The 21,797-nt window shown below is 39.2% G+C and overlaps 1 long non-coding RNA gene across 1 annotated transcript; it reads left to right on the top strand.

Annotated features, from left to right (window-relative positions):
• Nucleotides 1-2,243: 2,243 nt before the first annotated feature.
• On the top strand, nucleotides 2,244-20,435 carry LOC127055748 (uncharacterized). Its single transcript, XR_007775604.1, has 5 exons — nucleotides 2,244-2,351; nucleotides 6,919-7,120; nucleotides 12,431-12,737; nucleotides 18,855-19,061; nucleotides 19,924-20,435. It is a non-coding gene; the product is annotated as an uncharacterized LOC127055748 (long non-coding RNA).
• Nucleotides 20,436-21,797: the final 1,362 nt, after the last annotated feature.

The raw sequence follows: 21,797 nt of genomic DNA, 5'->3' as shown, positions 1-21,797 counted from the left end.
TCAGCACTATTTTCAGTTTTAGCATTTTTTTTTCTTTCAAAAGCCAAGGATCTGGCCCATAGCAGTTCAGTATCTTGACTTTGTGTCCTGCAAAATATCCAACATACTACATCCAGCAGTGGAAAAATTCATCCACCAATAGCAAGATGGATGCTTTTTCTAGCAAATGCCGGTGTGTACACCATCTATTTCTACAAAATTTAAGATTTCATTTTAAAAAATGTGAACTTAAATTTCTAGCTCTTATAGTTGTGAAAATAACCTTCCAAAAATGAATCAGATGTTAACTTATGCAATATAGTCTTTCTATATTTTCAGAGAGGTAGCTCTGGTGCCTCAGATGCTGCTCGTAGCATCGTCAAGCCGTAAAATAGGAAAAACGACATGGCACTGAACAGTTTCTCAACTACTATTCATAAGCCTGTGGATAACGGTGAAACTGTCCATCATATTGGTTTCATTATGTGTCTGCTTTGGAAGTAGCACAAGAGACTGGTGCTGGGGCTATTCACAAGGGCGAGATCCAAAAAATGGAAGCTGGGCAGTGGTAATTAATAACACTTAGCTCTTATATGGTGCTTTTCATCAGTAGATCTCAAAGCTGTTTACAAAAGAGGTGAGCATCATTATCCCCATTTTACAGAAGGGGAAACAGGCACAGAGAGGTGATGTGACTTGCGCAAGGTCAGCTATGCAGGTAATGACAGAACCCAGATAACAGTAGCAGAAAACCCTCCTCTCCTGTATTCCTGCAGCAGCCAGGAGGCTCTGGAAGACAGGCAGAGCCATGGAGACCTGCCCAATTCACCCATGACACCAGTCAGGAAACAACTGAAATTAATTATATATGATTGTAAGAAACTACTACCACTCCTTGTCCAGTTGAAAAAGGAGAGGCACTGTAAATAAATTTTCACTCATTTCTCATATATTAAAGGGTTTAGCAGAGGTCCGACATTCCCTTCTTTCTACCGTATACTTCTTACTCTACAAAAGGGTAAGAAAGAGGGTGGGCATGTTCTTACACTGCTTTTTCAGCACTTACATGTCTTCATGAGACAATCATAAAGTTATTCAAGATATGAAAGCACTACTGGGAAATGAAGTACAATTCTTTTTTTCTGGTATCTGTAGAAAATTATTTTCTTATCAAAATGCAAGCATTTGTCTGATGTACCAAGAAGATTTGTATCTGGATGAATCACAGAATCATTCAAAAGACTCGGGGATGGGGGGAGATAACAGAATTTTTGGTAATTTTGTCCACCTCTCCAGATCAATGCAACATTGTCCTTCTAGCATAGTTACCACCACTTTTCTGAGGGGAAAAATATTCTACAGTTCAAGAGAACGATATCACAAATAAGACATTAACATGGAATAATTTTATAATATTACTAGTTTCATACAAGTGTCTCATGGACTTCTGTAACGATTGCTGTGAATTCTACAAAAGTCAACTAAGAGGTCTCTTTCCTGGAAAACAACAGCTCAGAGAGTAGATGATATGCAATATCCTGTTTCCCCCCATAGGATCAATGAGTCTTTCAGTCCTGTCTCATACAGGTGGTGAATGTGATATTTGAATTTTTGGAAAGCGTTTGGTTTTCCCCACACACACACACACACACACACACTTTTCTTCAGTATTTGGGATGCTGTGAAGGTAATTTTAAAACATGCAAGTCTCTGCCAGTACAGCCCCTTTCCATGTAGTTAAAAGAATGCTTAAAAGAACTTTTACAAGAACTTGTGTGTTTAGAAGGAGAGTTCTCTCTCTCTCTGGAGAGGAGAGGAAATAAATAAGAGGCTGATAATGAGCTGTTGTAAGTTATGCAAAGCATAATGATGCATATGTTGTTAAGGGACCCTGAAATCCTGAACCCGCTAAAGTCAACCACAAAACGCCCATTGACTTCAATAGGGCCATGATTTCACTCCTAATCTTGTTTGCAAACTTACTGTTTGCTTATGCAATTAAATGGGGAGTAGAAGCTGGGAAGCTGCTATTTACCTTCTATGTAATCCTGGAGTTCTCTGTAACAGAGAGGGCTGTTACAGACACTAGAAGCCGAAGCATTGTACACCTATAAAGTGGAGTAACATTGATCTTAAACCAATGACCTTTTGGGAAATATACTTTAAAACAGATATGGGCACATCCGGCCTGCGGGACCATCCTGCCTGGCCCCTGAGCTCCCGGCCTTGTTACCAGGCCCTCTCCCGCTGCGTCTCCTCCCCTGCAGCCACACCGCTGCTCGGGCTGTGCTCTGGCCCACCACTCCCGCTGGGCAGCGTGGGGAGCACAGCTGGCTCTGGCCGGGTGTCGTGGCTGAGAGCTCCTGCTGCTGGTAAGGGGGCAGGGAGCGGGGGGATTGGTTAAGGGGGCGGGGGCTCCTGGGGGACAGTCAGGGAGGAGGGGTGGAGGTTCCGAGGGGGCTGTCAGGGGATGGGGAACAGAGAGAGTTGGGAGTGGGAGTCCTGGGGAGCCTGTCAGAGGGCGGGGATGTGGATAGGGGTCGTGGCAGTCAGGGGACAGGGAGCAGGGGGGTTGGATAGGGGGCAGGGGTCCTGGGAGGGGGTGGTCAGTGGACAAGGAGCCGCGGGGGTGGATGGGTTGGGGGTTCTGAGGGGGGAAGTCAGGAGGTGGCCAGGCTGTCTGGGAAGGCACAGCCTTCCCTACCCGGCCCTCCATACAGTTGCGCAACCCTGACGTGGCCCTTGGGCCAAAAAGTTTGCCCACCCCTGCTTTAAAACCTTTAATACAACTACTACTAAGTCTGATCACTAGTATGGCTACTTCTTTGGCCCATTCTACTTTTATTTATTGATACTTTTCGAGATGATGTACTAAGCTTTATTTTGTTTGACTTTTATCTGAACACACTCACTAAGGCCTAGTACACCAACCTTTAACATGCATGGTTCTTATTCTCCATTACATCTAACATCGACATTTTCTTGAAGACTATAGTAGATGGGTTACATATTGAATCTGGGGTGAAACTAAAAAACAAACATAAATGAATCTTTCTGATTTGGAGCCTTGTCTATGAGAGACTGGGATGTTTCCTATTGATGGAGGAAATCACTGATAATAAAACTGAATGACGAGGAGACAAATACAAGGCTGTGCCACTAGCTTGCTGGCTAAAGTGCCATGAAGATAGGGCAATGTTTGCGCTTTCACTCTAACAAGGAGACTCACAATGAATGTTCACCCTGTGTAGGTATTAACATACAAAAGTATTAAAAAAATTACAAACAGACCATGACCACTTTCCTCCCTAACTGTAAGATGCATAGCCCTAACTGGGGATGCATAAGGAAAGTGTAGTTATCCAATAACCTACCACACTCAACTGTTTTTGTTTGTTTGTTGCTGTTTTGTTTTTCTTCCTTATGATGCAGAAAAGGCCCAAGAAGTTTGATTTTCAAAAGCAAAGTGGTTATATTTTTGTTGTTTTGGTTTGGTTTGGTTTTTTTTCCATTAGTAATGCCTGTTCCTGTATAACCTGGATTTGGCCAGAGGACTCCGTACAGGCCTGTGAGTGTATAACCTCACAATAGTTGGAGACTGGAATAATTTAGAGAGGTGGGGATTTTAAGTCAGACTGTTTAAAACTCTGATCTATCATTTTCCCTAATAACTATTTAATCTAAACTCATGATAAGTAGTTCAGAGAAAAACCTCTTTGGGTTTTTTGAAAGATCCATCTTTGGAAAGATTCAAACACCCAGTTCCAGTCCTTTGGGCTTCCCACAAAAACAGGTATAACAAGATTTGATACTCTTTGAGGTAAGGTAAAAAACAACTCAAAAGTTCTAAATACTGTATATGAAAGGGCACAAAGCCAGTCCTCTCCTTCCCCCTTTCGCAGGTCAACTTTAAATGCTTATTGCTCTGCTCTCTATTAATTTTTTCTCCTCCTCTGAGGCCTTCTCCCCCCACCTTACCCCCAATTTCTAATACACAGACTGTCTGACTCATTTTCAGGCTACTGAAGTATTTCTCTTCTAAAAAGCACAATAGGCCACAACCACCCAAGCTTACTTAGAAAAAAAATGGCTCCAGAGCCCTCACCCAACCTCCAACCCCCGCCCACATTCTGAATCCTTTGGCCCCACCCCCCAAGCTAGAGTCCCCTCCTGCACCCCAAATTCCTCATCCCTGGCCCTGCCCCAGAGCCAGCATTCCCAGCCCAGAGCCTTCACCCCCTCCTGAACCCCAATTCCCTGCCCCAGCACAGAGCCCCCTCCCACACCCTGAAGTTCAGGGCCACCCGAGGGGCGGGGGGAGAAGTGGGCCAATTTGCCCCAGGCCCTGTGTCCCACAGTGGTCCCCACAAGAATATAGTATTGCAATTTTTTTTTATGGAAGGGGCCCCTGAAATTGCTTTGACCCTGGCCCCCGAATCCTCTGGGTGGCCCTGCCCTGAACCCCACATTTCTGGCCCCACCCCTGAGTCTGCACAGCCATTTAGAGCCCTCACTCTCTCCTGCACCCCAGCCCACTGCCCCAGCCCAGTAAAAGTGAGTGAGGGTGGGGGAGAGCAAGCCACCAAGGGAGAGGAAAAGTAGCAGGGGGCAGGGACTCAGGGAAGGGGCAGGAAAGGGGGCAGGGCCTTAGGGAAGGGGAGGGGCTAGAGTGTTCAGTTTTGTGCCAATACAAAGTTGGCAACCCCATCATCAAGTGGGTGATGGGGCTTGACCTTTAGGTTTTTGCTTCACAATGCACAAGCTAATGCTCAGCTGTTGCGGCCTATTTCTGTACCAGAACCCACCATTAGAAACCTGAGTGTCACCCAGTGTAATCCCATGGCCCAACCTGTATTTCCATTAGGCCTGTATGTTTTCTACATTGTCACAGTAAGGCCCTTGAAGTCACTACAACTGCATAAATATTTTCTGCTTTTAAAAAATACAAATGTTATCATTTTGGTGTTTAAGGCCTCCAACGTATTTCAGTGGAAGAAATAATATAAAAAACACTGCATTCTACATGTAATATTAAGCAGAGAAAGGGAAACTAGGGACAGGGAGTGAGGGAGATTTCTATTGTGTAGTGTAAGAAAAACAGGAAACTATGACCATGCAGAACAAAAGTAGGAAAACATTTTTCTACCTCGTCCATGTGAGTAGGTATATTATATTATTTTTTCATAGAACACCCCCTTTGAGACTCAGCTTGTTTTGTGGGAATGTTGACAAAGTTAGCACCATATCTGGGGAAAAACCCAGTAGGTAAATGACAATCAAATGACAAAGGACTTAAATCTTCCTCTATATAGATAGGCCGCTATGCTTTCCTTTGTCTTCACAATCTAGGCTTTTGTACAAAAGTTTGCTCTGTCACCTAAACTTTCATTTAAAAATCCCAATAGTGTTTCACATGCCACAAGCTCAAAGCTGGGTAGGAACACGAAGTAATCCATGTTTCTAAACCTAAATACTTTATTAAGAGAACTATTTACAGTGATGCTGCAACAGTAACTAGCTTTCTACCCCATTGCAAATAAGACTGGCTTCATGTTGCCTCCTCCAAACTCTTCCCTCCTGCAACTTGTGCTCCTTCCTCCAAGTTCCAGGCAGGTTTTCACAAATAGGGTGAGATTCTGGGCTACACCTCTAAGAACCAGAGCCCAGGTGGGCAGAGGGTCTAAGGTGGCTTTATGCCATCTTTGCACCCTCTGGATTCTGAGCAATTCCAGGAGCCAGAGCAGTCCCTGGTGTAATTTCAACAGCCATGAAGACTACCTAACCAGCTGTCTACAAAAAGCAGCACTGCCCAGACTCTCCTCAGTGCTGCATTATCCAACTAGGCTCCTGGTCCCTACTCCTCCCACCCACATCCACACACCATGGCTTGGGACACGGTCTAGTTCCTAGACTGGGGAAAGCCACAGGTGAGGAGCGTGAAAATGTTTTTCTAAGCATGTAGCCCAACATTTGCCTGAAACAACAACCCTATTAAAGGTGTGAATTGTTCTCATTTCTCTCAAAGTAGTCAATGCTAAACCTTGGTGATGACAGTTTAAATGTTTTACCATTGATCATTTTCAGCTAATGATCTTATGTAAATACAATGAAAATTAAACAGACTGGAAATAGGAGATACCAAAATTAGCCCTCCCCCCTAAGAAAAATGTGGAGTAGGGGATCAGATTCTGGGACTCAAATCCAGATCAGTCTTTGTGGCTGTGAAGCTGACATTGGGATGGGGGTATTACTCTGGTTCCAGGCTCTACAGAAAAGAAGTGTATACTCAGTACTGCCAACCCAAACACTCAAAAATTATGAGTCAGGCGTGAGAAATTACTTAGATTGGCTTAAAAGTACTGAGATTTTTTAAATATTTTTTCCTTCTGGTTTTTGAACCTTTACAATGCACTCAGGTCTCCTTTTCAAGCTTTTCTCCACCAGCACAAGGGGTTGTGTAAATGAAAGCAGAAATTCCCATGTTATCACTGTCCCTGGGAACTAGGCATTCAGTAAAACTTCAGACATGAGACTTGCAATTAAATCATGAGAGCGGGCAACACCATGTACTATGCACTTCCTCCCTGCTCATCCCTGCCCAGGCCCTTCTCTAACTCTAGCCAGGCCCTATATCCCTTTCTTCCCCCATCCTCCCCACAACAAGCCCAGATGGCTCCATTTCACCTCAGGAACTCTCTCCCCTCCCAAAGGCAACTACTGCCCTCAGTCATCTCTGATGTCTTCCAGAGGTTGTATTTACATTGTAAGCCCTTTAAGGCAGGGCACCACTGTTTTGTTTGTACAGTGCCTAGCACCACAGGGTCCTGGTCCATGATGAGGGCTTTTAGGCAGCATAATAATACAAATAATAAAGTACAGTGGACTTAATCTCTTCCCTCTAAACTCTTTGGGAGGATATCTCCTCCAATGTACTTTCAGATGAGGGGATTGCAACAAAGTAAGGGCCACCCTGTCGTCATCCAAGAAACATCTAGTGTGTTGGTGGAGAGGACCATTAAAGTGCTTCTGAGCCGCTGTACTTCAGTAATGGCTGGTGCAAGGAGACTATACCTATCCCTTCTGCCTGACTGAAGGCATGGGAAGACCACTGCCCTTTCAGAAGGCTCTGAGAGTGGACGGGGTAATGATCCATAGTGGGAAACCATTTCCCTAAGGTCTAGTGGGAACACAGGTAGTGGACTTTCCCTCTCTCCCCCAGGAGATTGGAAGGAAGGAGGTTAAGGGGATGAAAACTGCCAAGCCCAGTCCTTGAAGACATCAAAGAGTAGTGGTACAGGGCATGCTGAATATCAGTAGAGAGGTTGGGTTTTGCAAGCTGGGTGGGTGAGGATACACAGTACTTCCACTATTTTCATTGTCATGTGATTTACTTGCCAAACTTAATGCAAAAATTTGAGCCTAGTATTGGTAAATGTGACATTGATATTAGTGGTCTGACTCATCAAAGTAGGCACTTAGTGAAAAAATTATTACAGTGCCTGGAATTAACTAGTAACAGTACTCCCTTCTACAAAATAAACTAAGGCTATGACTCTTTCTTTTAAATAAAGCATTTGTGTGTCTCCAAAATTCTGTCAGTCTATCACTCACTCTCCCAAAAGGAAACCCTTATACAAAACATGTTAGTAGGTTGAAGTATTAGTGTTTTTGTACGTTATCATTAAGAATCATTAGATTTAAAAAGTAACTACAAACCCCCAAAATTTAGAAATTCAGGAAATAGAGTTAAGCTGGCACCTCTCAAACAAGGCACTCAAGCTACCTTGATAACTCTGCCCCACTTAGCAAATTCCCTGTACAAATAAACGAACAAACCCCCCAAAAAATTGAACCTTATACATCAATAGCTAAGGTTTTATTTTTACTAGTGACCAAAAACCTAGAATGCCTCCATTTTAATTGTACAGCAGGGCAGCTTTATGGCTGCTGTGTGGTCATGCTCAATGCAAATAAATAATTGTTCTAATTTATCATTAAACAAGTAGCATAGCAAAGGCAATTTTCTGATCATTATCAAAGACTCAATTCTGCAAGATGCCAAGGATTGAGACCTGTGATTCCATGTGGCAGCTAATTATCCTAGTATCATTCGACCCAAAGCAAGCATGCCTCCATGAATAAACTTCACACATATATATATGAACCAATTTTGATATTTAGCATACAAAGAAATAAAAATGACAACCTGACATCTCTATGGTGGAAGAGTTAAGGTATTTTGGGTGCCCTGTTTGAGAAGTAAAATATTTGCTTTGGATTTTTTGGTTTTCTAATATTTGTTTTTGTTGTTTTTCCTTAAACTTTGAGCCTGAAACCTTAAATTCACCTTACTGAAGCTTTTTGTGTAAAAACTTACAGTAAGGCATATTAAAGAACCATGACCAATAATGTTGTTAAAAGGGTTTTTAATATGTTGTAATTTATTTGTAACTCCCTAGAAATACCAGGATACTTTCACTGTTATTCTGTTATATATCATATGCAGTATGTTGTTTAAAGTATATTGCACTATTTATTTCATATAAACAAAGGGAAAACCCTGATGCAATCTTAACTCCTATAACATAATGGCTTTATTGAACTCTGGAAAACACAAGGAGCTATAGGCTACAGGGCTTTGTAGGTCTGCTGGTTTGTAAACTATTACAGTAGAGAGTGCACCTTCCATAATCTGAAATTATTGAGCTCTATAATGGAAATGCAACTACCCTTGATCACAGCCCCTGACACAAAGCCATGCTTGACTCAGGAAAATCTCTGAGTCAACCCCTTAATATTAGTCAGTTACTGTATTAGAATCTCACAATTACTTTGCACTTAGTCAATCACAATGAGTTTAAACATTGAAGCCAATGGGAATTTCACCTGAATCAAGACTGAAGAATCAGGCCCAATGGCAGAAGATACTTCTGGAAATTGTCAATCCTTCCTTTAATATTTTAGCCGGTATAAATTCAGAGTGATTTATCAGTACAGAAACACTGGTAACAATATACAGTAGAACCTCAAGAGTTACGAACACCTCAGGAATATTCTTAACTCTGAACAAAACGCTACAGCTGTTTTTTAAAAAGTTTACAACTGAACATTGACTTAATATGACTTTGAAACTTTACTATGCAGAAGAAAAATGCTGCTTTTAAACATCTTAATTTAAATGAAACAAGCACACAGTTTCCTTACCTTATCAAATCTTTTTTTAATCCCTTTTTTTAGTAGTTTACATTTAACACATTACTAAACTGTGGTTGATTTTTAAAAATCTCTGCCGCTACCTGATAGAGTACTTCCAGTTCCAAATGAGGAGTGTGGTTGACTCATATTTCTGGTTTCTGTAACTGTGAGATTCCACTGTATAGAATTCTATAATGATACACCAGAACACTAAACAGCAATCTAAATACTGGGCCAGATCCTCAGCTGGTGTAAATCCATGTAGCTAGGACAGTTCACATTAGCTTAGGATCTGGCTCCACTGTTTTTAATTCCATTTTTAAAATTACTCAAACAGTTTCTCTGCTGCATTTAAACTAAACTATAGATAGAAACTATTCAGTTACTCTACATATTTCAGATCAGTACATTTTCCTCAGATATCTCATCAAAAAGTTATAGCTTATACAAAGACATGATATTGTTTGGAGTGTTGGGCAGGTAGCTTCTTTCATGAGTGGGACAGTTTATTTCTTTCTATTTCCTAAATTCAGATTACAGGAAGAAGTTTTTATCACATGACAATCTGATTCCAGTAACCAATTGACGATACTTTACTGATGATGTGTATTGGTAAGACAATGCAGGGTGCACATTTTGCAGATATTGCTTTTCAGGATATCTTTAGAATTAAAATAAACAACAGCTTTGATCTGTAATCCAAATCACATAGCATCTTGGATCCTCTATCCTGCCCTCAAAAAAAAAAAAAGAAAAAGAAAAAAAGGCTTTATCTGCAGTGGTTGGTGAGCAAAGTAGGCATCCATCATATTTCTGTCTTAATTGAAGACACCAGAATGAGATCAATAAAATGTAACAAGAGACAGCTTCGCATTTCCACATTCAGATATTCTCCCTCACTATTACTCCCAGCCATCACCATAACCAGAAAGTGCAAGTATGGCACTTGAATACTGCTGTCAAGCAAGTTGTTAGTATACGAGTAAACTTTTAGGGAAAACACTAAAACAAAACTGGGGTAGGTCAAGACATCAAAAGGCCAGTGCAAACAGCATTAAATATGCTATTTTTAAGAGCTATGTTGCAGAAACATAAGAATTTCTAAATAACGTGTTCAATGGCAGTGTTTCAAATATAACTGCACCCATCCCCGAGAGAGACAGAGGGAGTGTGTCTCTGACAAGCAAATGGGGTGACCTCTTGATTCAAATCTGCAAATTCTACTAAAAACCCTGACCAGCTGTGATTTCCCTACGTTCAAGGATCCTGAGATCTCCAATGCATTATTGATAACCTCATCACTGTGCTAAAAGCAAAGGCTGACATAATCCGAGACTTTTCTTGAAAAGCTCTAGCTTCACCTAGCAATCGATTGCAAGTAGGAGTAAAATGAAGAGCACAGCTGCATATGCAAAAGCAAGAACTTTATATGCTCATGTACTGTATCCATTTTGGTCGGTGTGTTAAGTAAAAGCATGTTTTAAAAAAAAAAAACTACCAATTCCAAAGATCTCATACAATTTACCATACAATTGTAATGTCTCATTATTAGAGAGCATATATTTTTACAGCATTTACTGTAAACAAGCCTTGGAATCTTATTTACTATGTGTATTGCAGGATTGGGACCTCATTGTGCTAGGCAGTTTATAAGCACATAGCAAATGGAAGTCCCTGTCCTGAAGAGCTAACAGCCCAAACTAAGATAAGATGCAATAAATGAGAAATAAAATGAAGCAACAAAAAGGGAGCCAGAACAAAAGTAACAAAAACAAAATTACTTGGATACATAGGTTAGCTATTCCACAAATAGAAAGGTATGAAACTAAAAATATTATCAATCTTTCAGTCTTAGATTCAAATGTAAAGAAATGTTTAAACACACTGCATCATGGGAAATGTTCTCTTCATGTTCTCAGTTATATTTTCAAATTACAGCTTGAAACTCAATTAGATATTGAAACAGTTGCTGTATAAGTACAAACACCTCTGCCAAGAATTATTAAAATGCAACTGATGAAACACTTGGCCTCTTAACTTCAATAAATAATTCTTCATGCCTGGCTGACTGCATTGCTTTGTTTCCTCATTATTATGGTCATGCTCAGTATTAAAGCAGCCTTTTTTTTTTTTCTGTTGGCCAAACAACAATCAAAATAGCCTGGACAAAAAGACTAGGCTGTGATAAAACATGCGACTTTTCAAACCAGAAAAGACTTCTTTTTTTAATCACTGTTTAAACAAACTAATAAAAGGATCCTGCCCACCCTGTTTGGTAGGTTTTTCTTCTTCATGGCATAGCTTAACAGGCTAAAAAAATTTAGTTGACTTAACTTTCATTATTCTATCAAAGCAAATAGCATGATTCACTGAAAGCACAGTCTATCCTTCAGTTTCTCTCTTATAATGATATCTCAATGAAAACTTAATAATACTTTTTACCACATCCTATATGATTATGTTTATTATTTCCCTTTCTGGTAACACTCCTAGAGGGGGAAATATTTTAAAGGATATGAGACTCTTATGCTTCTGAATTTTGAGCATCAATACTGATCAATTTTATCTACTCTGAAATACATTTATGATAAGGGTAAAAATATATTTCCCTTAACTTTCAAAATGCTGCCTATTTTAAATTATATTTACTCCTGGGTCATTTATTTAAAAAAAAGTTAAGGTAATAGCCAACAGTGGTATTAAACTGGCCAAACACCCCCACTCAAAAACTGTTAAGCAAATTGAACTTTTCTCATGGAACTGCTGCTCTCTGAGGCAGTGAATAATGTTTGTATCCTTAAAATCTTTAGATCATAAACATTATAGACGAAAAATAAGCAAACCCATCCCTCCTGTACACATAGGAAATAGTGTCCAATCAGATTATAGCCAACGTTAAAACATTACATTTCATTATACAGATATTTGTGTTTGAGTGATAAGACTGACAGCTGCACAACTCATTAAGAGCCCAAATACAACTCTCACTAAAGTCACAGGCAGTCTTTCCTTTGACTTCAACAGGAGCTAGATAAGGTTTGTATTGTACTGTTCTGCTAGCTGATCCATGAAGTCGTAAAGAACTTCTACATTCTCTATGTGAGAGATATGCATTATAGCCATATTGACTACTACCATAGGGATAGGATCTCCAACAAATTAGTAGATGAAAGACATTTGTAGATGCTGAAGGAAAAAAGCTACTAAAACCCATAAGCCACCAAGTAAAAGTGTTTTTTGTTCTGTTTTTGTACAGTATCTATCACAATGGGGTCCTGGTCCACAACTATAGTTCCTAGGTAATACATTAATACAAATAAAAACAGCAGTATGCTGACTAGGTAGGAATAAGATGCAACTCCTGAAGAAAGCTTCCAACTCAAGATCTCATGAAAAATAAAGGACAGTTCTGGTCCTCAGAGCTGTGCAGAACTTGACAACATGGATTTGAAGGAGTTCACACAAGTACTATCTTCAGTTTCGGTCTACACAATGGTTCTGAGGAGTTTGTTAGAACCCATCTCAAAGAGAATCTACAAACCTCACAGGATTTTAGTGAACAGGTAAGATTCCTGCTCTTACATCAAGTAGGTTTACTTATAAGATTTATGAACTTTGGCAAACCTTTTGATGAATCTAGTCTGCACTTTTAAGTTTAAAATGGAATATGAAATTAGATAAATTTTTCATGATTTGAGGCTTCATCGCAAACATTTCACACAGCTCTAATTTTTGTTTCTTAATGAGCTATAATAGTGGTTCTCCAACTATGTCATCCTGAGGACTGTTGTATAAAGTTGTTAGTTCTCCTCAATCTCCTTAATTCTGTGAATTATTGGGAATGTCTCATTGGAACACAGTCTGTGCACAACTGTGCTACTGTACTGTGATAGAATGCACCAATGTATTCATACCCTACAAACTATTGTGATAATCTTTAGACAAAATACGCCTTGTAAGATATCATTTGAAATCTAAACTTGCTGGTCAATAACCCCACCAGGCTCAGGTTCAGACGCTGCGCAGCCCAGGGAGGGAAGCAGCTCCAAGCCAGTCCCAGCCACTTGCACCTGGGCAGGTCCACCACCTGGCAGCCTCTCCTCAGAAGATCAGAGTTCCTGACTCCACTCCCTCTCCTCTGTTCCATCCTCCTTCCTCCATCCACACCCCTGCAGAGTGAGCCCATCAGGAAGGCAGGGCGAGGTGCCCCAGTGGGGTGGGGTGCGGTGCAGGAGGAGAGTACAGCTCAGGGACCATCGTGGGACTGGGAGGGGGTTGGGAGATCCTAAATGGATGGGAGGGAATGGCGCAGGGGAATGGTAGGGGCAGTGGCGCAATTGCTGTTGTGAGGTTGGAGGGGCAGTGTGGGAACCTATGTTCCAGTTATTTTTAAGAGCCAGGCAGACCTCCCCATCTCCATAGGCATACGAGAGAGCAGGACTGGAAAGAGCTGGGCTTTAGCTCCTGGCCCCAGTCTCCTGCTGTGGGGTAGTGAGGGTCACTAAACACAAAAACTCTTCTCTCAGGGCACTAGTCCTCACTCTCACCTGCTGCCACAGCTGCTTCTCTGAAAAATCCAACACAAGTAAAAAACTTACTACACAACCCACCACAAAGAGGGCCAGCCCTAGGAAGGGGTGATCACGGCAGCTACCTTGGGCACCAACATTTCAGGGCACCAAATCCCTGAGGAACTTTCTTTGTTTTCATGTTCAGTTGTTTGGTGTGCGCAAAAAACATTTTCCACTCAGAACATGACAACACCTAGGGCCAGCCCTGACTCCAAGCCTACTTGCAGTAACATATGTACGGTCAGGCACATACATGGGGGAAAAAGATGTGGCCAGAATACATGTTCTCTCTGACCATTGGAAGCTGCTGCAACAGCATGCTGAGAGCCATTGCAGCTGGTGCAACTTAGAGCAACTCTCAGTGTTCTAAATTGTTCAGATAACGAATTTCAGCTGTACCCCTCTCCAGAACTGAGTCACTGCAAAAGTGCCTTAACACAGCTTCTCCACATACCCCAAACTGCAGAGCTCAGCCATAGCTGAGGACTTGACCAATATGTAACGGTCATCATTAATAAGTCAACAACTGCCACACAGTAATACCCAAAATTCTACATTTGTACCCATATTGACTGTAATGCTTGAATGCATCTCCCATTTTATGGTAACTTCTGGTAAATGCTGATGTTTTATTGGCAACCTGTGTCTGTACATGCCCCTCTCAAACACACACACACAAACACAAAATACAGTCACAGTTAAAAACAAAACAAAAACCCTGAAGCGATCAGAAAGTGAGAGAAGGATAAAGAATAAATATTAATCATATCAGATAAGTAATGCAGATGAAAATGTATGCAAGTATTAATCTTTAACCTTTTTGCTTGAGTAGATTGCATTACCTACAAGTATTTTACTAAAACTCTTCAAGTTGCTTCCTAAACTTCAGTTCTCATTAAAAGCCCTGAAGAGCTGCAATTGCTCTTAACTAACTACAGAATATAATTATTTAAATTTGTTTAAGAGGCTCACACTTTGTCTGGAAGTTAATGGGGGCTCTGAGACTGCCTAGTTTTCAAGATTACTGGGGCATTTCCACTCTGTAGAAAAGTTAAAGTTTTCCTAACTGAAGCACTGCTTAAAACAAACAAAAAAAACCCCACAAAGCTACAAATTTAAAACCATCCTACCTGTCAAGCATCTTATTTCACCATTTTTCTCCAATCCCGCAAATGACGCACACGTAACAATAAACTCTTTCATTTTCATCTGCCAAGTTTATCTCTTTTAACAACTTTACTTTTTTGAAGGGCAAATTTTTAAAGAGCTGGTACAAATCTGCTTAAGAAACATTTTAAGTTTTAACTTTAAAATCATATATTTCTATGTAATATTTAAGATACTTCTAACTACTTAAAAAGTTACTTTTTTTCAAATCAATTTTGACACGATATATTAGAGAACAAGAGAAAACACAACACGTCAAGAAATCAAAAACCTCTAGCTCTAGCTCCCATTGACTGTAGTGAATCAGAATCAGGCCTAAGGGAAATGAGTATCATTCCTGAAACTGTTTATAAAAGCTTAGAAAAAAAAATGTCCTGTGCTATTTTAGGTTTTCAAATATTCTTCATCTTCACAGTATTTTGAAATTTACTGTTTAATAATATTATCCCTTTGAGCCACCAACATAACTGAGGTTTTCATTTAAACTCAAGTACGGTAATTTAAACTCATACTTCACTCCTTCATGCTCTTCCTTTTTTATTTACTTTGATACACCCTCAATACATCAACTTTCCTGACAGATTTCCATCACTTCATGCTTTCTTTAATTATAAAGGAAACTATTTTCCCCATCTTACTTATACGAGAAAGTGGAACAGATTTTTATATGCTACATCTATTCCAGACTTGAAAAACATTTACACAGAAAAAAATCACTGGGAAAACAAAAATAAATACTAGATCAAAACTGATTTCTTTGCCAGATGCAAAATGCAGAGAAGATCCTGCAGTATAACTCAAATCCAGCAAAGATCACTCTGCAAATCATGAACCCCAATCTGAGAGGAAAATATTTTTTTAAGTGGAAGAAAAACTCAGGGCTTTATAAAAACTGCTGCTCAAGTAGCTAAGAGGTATTTGAATATGAAAGATTAAACTTGTAGCACATAAATCAATTTATGCTTCATCATACTAATGTATTCCTTCATACAAAAATTCGTTGAAGCTCTTGCATGGATAACCTTTTCCTGAAGTAATGTAAAAGCAATGCCAGCATACTGCCATTGCAGTTATCACATTTCTATAAAGCAATAACCACATACATGCAAAAAGTTTAATTTGTCACATTACCACTTACAATATTTATAGAGAAGGAGAAAATGCTGGGATTTGAACTTCATAATGTAAGGCCATAAATTAGTATCAAATGAAAGAAAAGCAATAAAGCAATGTTTTCACTAATTACTAACAATTAGTCTAAGTACAACAATTAATTTTGGGGACTGTAACCTCTATAAAATTAGCAGAAAAAAATGATTTCAATCAATATCCTTTTCTAGCTTCACATTACTAATCTAACTACTTTTTGGCATATCAAAAGTTTTTGAAGGCATTAAACACTAAGGAAAATGGAAAAAAAACATATGGGTATGACTTGCTACCATAAATATGTTTTACATATACTTTTTATTCATGAAAAAAAAAGACACTAAATGGGGGGATCAAACTGAATTTTGCTGAAATGGTCAAAAGTTTATTTTCTTATGTTTTCCATAACTATATACAATTTTTCATGAAAGGAAGTCTGATTAAAAAAATTCAGAATTATCAAATAGCTTGCTAGAGGAAATCTCCAGCATTTTAATGATATTTCTAGTATTATCACAATACAGTGAATATGAAATATGAATAATAATAATATCCTATCATGTTCCCATATTTCATTAACTTTTTTTTTTAATAGCAGTTATCACTTCATTCTAGCTCTCATCTCAGCCAGAGTTTTATTAACACTGATGCAATGCAGCATCACCTATTGTCATTGGCAGAAAGCAATGTCAGTACAAATGTCTCCACATCAGCCTGGCTTCAGGCATTCACTCTATGCTTCAGCTTTGGGTGCTGCTGGCTTCGTAACACAAAGTAAATCAAGCACACAAAATGTTTTAATTGGTACAGCTACTCAGGAACAATCTTCAGGAGGGCTGGAAAGTGCAGACATCCCATATCAGTTACCATCTACTCAACATCATAAACATAAAAAAAAGCAATGTGATATAAAACTGAAATTTTGCCGAATTTTGAACAATGCTGGTAACATACCTGTTACTACTATATTTAATCTCTAGAATGCCATTTTTCTTCACAGTTGCCTGCATTTGCTTATTATGAAAATTCAATAACATTTTGCTTAAAAAATCCCTAGAAAGTATTTGTTTATAAAAAGGGCTGTTGTGTTTAATACCAATTAAACAATATTAATAAACATTTGATTAAGAAAATATTTTCATAGCGCATGCATGCACGCACACACAAAAAGCTTTCTGAGGAAACTTACAGAGTTTAACCAGCATCATATCAATTTATAAGCATTGGGTGCTTGAAGCACTAATAAACATTCTAAAGGGTTTTAGCGCAAGGAGATAAAATCTCTCTCTGGGGAGACTGCTAGAAACTGCTCCATTGCCTTTGTGCAGACTACTGGAATGTGCTTGCTTTTCATTTCTTTCTTTGTGTCTAGCACTCTGGCCTCACAGGCAGTGTCTTAAGCCATGCAGGGTCAGGGCAAACAGAGAACTGCATTCATGGACAGATCAAGTTTATGTGAGAATCTGCTCCTCCTGTGCCCTCAATTTCCATTTGAATTGTTAATAAAATCTCAGCCTGAAAGCACATGATCCCATCAGTGGGGAAGTCATGCAGAGAATCCTCCAGCTCAGAAAAACAAAATTTCTTTATCTTTTTCATCCTCCTCCTGCATTCATGGGAATTACGCCATGTAACCCCTCCTAAACCAACCCCCATCACAACACCTGATTGCCAGTGAGCAGCTTGCATGAAAAGAAAAGAAAAGAAAAAGGATAGCAACAGCAAAACCACAACCACAGGAACTCCACTTTCCTAGCAGTTTTCTGCTTCAGACACCTTCAGGCGAAAGTAAACACAGACATTTAATTTTTTTAAGTTAATTTCAAACAGCTGATAACATTATGTGGAAGACTTTCCCACAGCTTTATGACACTGCATGAACTACAGGGCCACAGGGATAATAAAAGGTCATACATAAAGCAAAGAACAGAGCCATACCCCAATTAACTTGGTCTCCCCATGCAAGAACTGTACAGGAACAAGAGCCGATATTTGCTGCGGGCATCAGGCATGCATCTCTTAACCTTGCAATGGTCTAACTGGGCCTCTTGTTTCTTCTGCCTTTGCTTCTCACAAACTGTTTTAATATTGAATGCTTTTCAGAGGGATGGGCTGATGAAAGAAAACATGAATTTCCTACTTGCCCTTTAAGGTGGGTTAAAGGAGGTGTTAGTAATCAATTATAGAACAAAGGAGAAAATAGAGACTAAAGATTCTAAACAGTAAATGTCTTAGATTACAAAACAAGTTGTAAAATGTAAGTGTCCCCTTATTCCCTCCATCATGCATTACTATTTGTTTAGGAACAAAATGTAAGATGTTACTCAACTAACTCAGGCATGAAATATAACAATCTACTAGGCTTCCCTCAATTCATAGTTTGTCTTTAGACTAGCATACCAGGTTTGAGTGTGACAATTTTGTTAATGTATGATGGGTTTACATTCTGTGGTTTGGAGGATTTTTCCATTTCTGATAGTAGCTTTTTCTATGTCTGTAGTTGTCATTAGCATCAAACAATATGTTATGGAAGATGTGACTTTGGATCCAATCCTGCCAACCCTTACATTCACTGGCTAGTCCTTGCTCACACCAGTTGTCCCATGGACTTCAATTCAGCTACTCATACTAAAACAGGGCCCTTAGATTATAAACTCCCCCCAGGGCAGGGACTATAGCTTTCCCTATGCCTGCTTAGTGCTAAGCAGAATAACTGCACTTAGTAAAAATAACAACAACCTATTTTCATGTTTATCACTTTGAAAATAAAAAAAAATATTTTGCATTTTTTAGAGGTGGTGCAAAATGCAGATACAGTAGAACCTCGGAGTTATGAATGACCAATCAACCACATACCTCATTTGGAACCAGAAGTATGCAAAAAGGCAGCAGCAGAGACCAAAAAAAAAAAAAAAAAAAAAAGGAAATACAGCACAGTACTGTGTCAAACATAAACCACTAAAAAAATAAAGGGAAAGTTTAAAAAACAGATTTGACAAGGTAAGGAAACTTTTTCTGTGTTTGTTTCATTTAAATTAACAGATGGTTAAAAAGTAGCATTTTTCTTCTGCACAGTAAAGTTTCAAAGCTGTTAAGCCAATGTTCAGTTGTAAACTTTGGAAAGTACAACCATAATGTTTTGTTCAGAGTTACGAACATTTCAGAATTACGAACAACCTCCATTCCTGAGGTGTTCATAACGCTAAGGTTCTACTGTATGTTATATTAATAGCAAATCAGTAGGATACATTGTAGCAGTTGCTTAGCATGACCACTTTCAGTAAGTTGTAAAATTGATTCCATTATAATCCTGCTTTTACACATCTTTAACTAGAGCTAGTTAAATTGTTCGCAATATAGCTAATGAATTTAACCTCTATGTCTGTTCACCAGGCACCTGCAAACAGGTCCTGGATTTTATTAATTAGTTTGTTAGTTAGTTACAATTCCTCAATGAAAAATGTGTACAAACACATTTGACTCTGAAACATATTTTTAAACTGGTTGACAGAAACAAGCACTATTTGTTATTTGTACCACGTGATTGGTTACTTAAATCAGAATAAATTGCATCCCTTTTTCTGTTTGCAAATTCTCCACAAACATTTGTAGTTGTTTGAGGAACCTACTGTAAATTCAATACAAAAAGCTGTTAAAATGGCACTTCTCTTATAATTACTCTCATGAATATTTCTTAGCATTAGTATTTGCATAGCATTTGCCACCAGTGAGCATTCATGGCTTTGATTTCATCAAGCTATGACAGGTTTCAGAGTAGCAGCCATGTTAGTCTGTATCTGCAAAAAGAACAGAAGTACTTGTGGTACCTTAGTCTCTAAGTATTCCTGTTCTTTTTACCAAGCTGTGAGCATTTGAAAAACTACACACTGAGCATGAACAGCAGAAAACTTCCTTCAGTCAACAGGTTCACACATAAAGTGCACATGGACAGTTTTAAGGAACTTACAAGCTCTAAAGTCATATAAGCACGAGGCAAGATGCTTACAAGCTTTCTGGCCATGGACTTCTTTCTTTGTGCCGTTGTCCACAATGCCCTTAATGCTTAGAGCAGTGTCCTACTTCTTGTGCATGAAAACCTCCTCATTCAAATCCCTCCTTAAAACTGAATTCTTCTGGACAGCCGATTGATGCCAACTCACCTCTGAAAGCCTGCTGCAACAGACCACTAAATGGAACAATTGAAAACAACTGTTTATGGCACGGAGATGGTCTTCTAATAAAGTTGGAGCAGAACTGTAATTCAATACATGTGCGGATACTTTGGAGATTGCATACTAACGGTGTCTCCTGCACAGCTCTCACTATGTTTTAGTCAGTTATATATGGCACTAGAGAAACCATTTAAAGATCTATCAAATAAATACCACTGGAGTTTTTCTTTCACACTTTGATAGATTTTAAACAATAAACAAAACAAACAAAAAAAACTTGTGGTCCTTACTCAATTTTTATCAGGCAATCTCCAAGTGACTTCAACTGAATTTTGCCTGAGCAGAAATTTAGAGATTTTGTTGCAATTTAAAGGACTCAATTCAAATTAGGGGGAGAGGGGAATCAGGCAAGCTAAAGTCATTTTCAAGAAAAAAAATAGTAAGGATGGGATTTTTGAAAGCACCTAAAGCCTTTTTTTCCACTGGAGGGGAAAGGGGAAAGATGTGTTCTTAATTATGTTAGCTAACTTGAGTTAGCTATCATGAGGTAACACCTGAATGAAGACAAAGCAGATTGTAATTTTCACACAGATGAGCAGGTCAAGTAAACCCTATGTTCCTTCTTAGCTTTTACCTTGAACAGCTAACTCTCATAAAAACTGCAAACTGCCTTGTCTTCGCTAGAATTTTACCTTGAATTAACTACAAACACACCTTTTATCTTCTACTGAATACAAGGCCTTAGAGAGTTGGGTACTTAACTTCATTCAGTGGGCATTGATAACCCAATTCCTATAGTGTCTTTTGAAAACTCCACTAGAAATAGGCTATTTTGCACAATTGTAGTATTTTCTAGTCTTTTCTTTTTTCCTTAACATGTTGCTTAATAGATTACGCTTCATGCTGTAAAGTGTATGACATAAAACACATTGGTTGTGCAACACCAGTTGCCTTAAAAACCTCCCCAAGGGCAGATCAAATAGTACCAGCCTAAATCCGCAGCCACAGATTGAAAGACACTACAAATTTTAATGTGATGTTACCACTCTACTGCCAATGTGATAATGAGCATGAGCTTCTTCATACTGGCTATGAGCTGTATGGGCATAAGAACTAAAGTGTCCTGGAAAATCAGGATCTCTCTCTTTATCACAGTCATGGATAAGGGTACATGACAAGTTCCAGTTCAATCAGACATCCAATATTGTTGTTCTTTATTTATATTATGATAGTGTCAGAAAACCCAGCCAAATCAGGGCCCTATTGTAGTAGGTACTGTACAATCAATATGACATTCCCTGCTCTAAAGAGCTTACAGTCCAAGTAGAAAAGAGAGCAGACGTGAGAGAAAGGATGTTCCCATCATTTTTACAGAAGGCAAAATTCTGGTCCCCATCTAAGTTAACAACAAAACTTCCACTGACTTTAGTGGGCCAGAGAGATTAAGTGACTTTCCTAAGGTTATTATATAGGAAGTCTGTGACAGGGCCAGGAACTGAAACCAGATATCCCGAATCCCAGTCCAACGCCTTCACCACAACAGCATCATTCCTTAGTAACCACC

The sequence above is a fragment of the Gopherus flavomarginatus genome, chromosome 1 (assembly GCF_025201925.1).
Source record: "Gopherus flavomarginatus isolate rGopFla2 chromosome 1, rGopFla2.mat.asm, whole genome shotgun sequence".
Classification (NCBI taxonomy): Eukaryota; Metazoa; Chordata; order Testudines; family Testudinidae; genus Gopherus; species Gopherus flavomarginatus.
The sequence above is the reverse complement of the archived record's forward strand: the minus strand, read 5'-3'. Positions and strand labels throughout refer to the sequence as shown.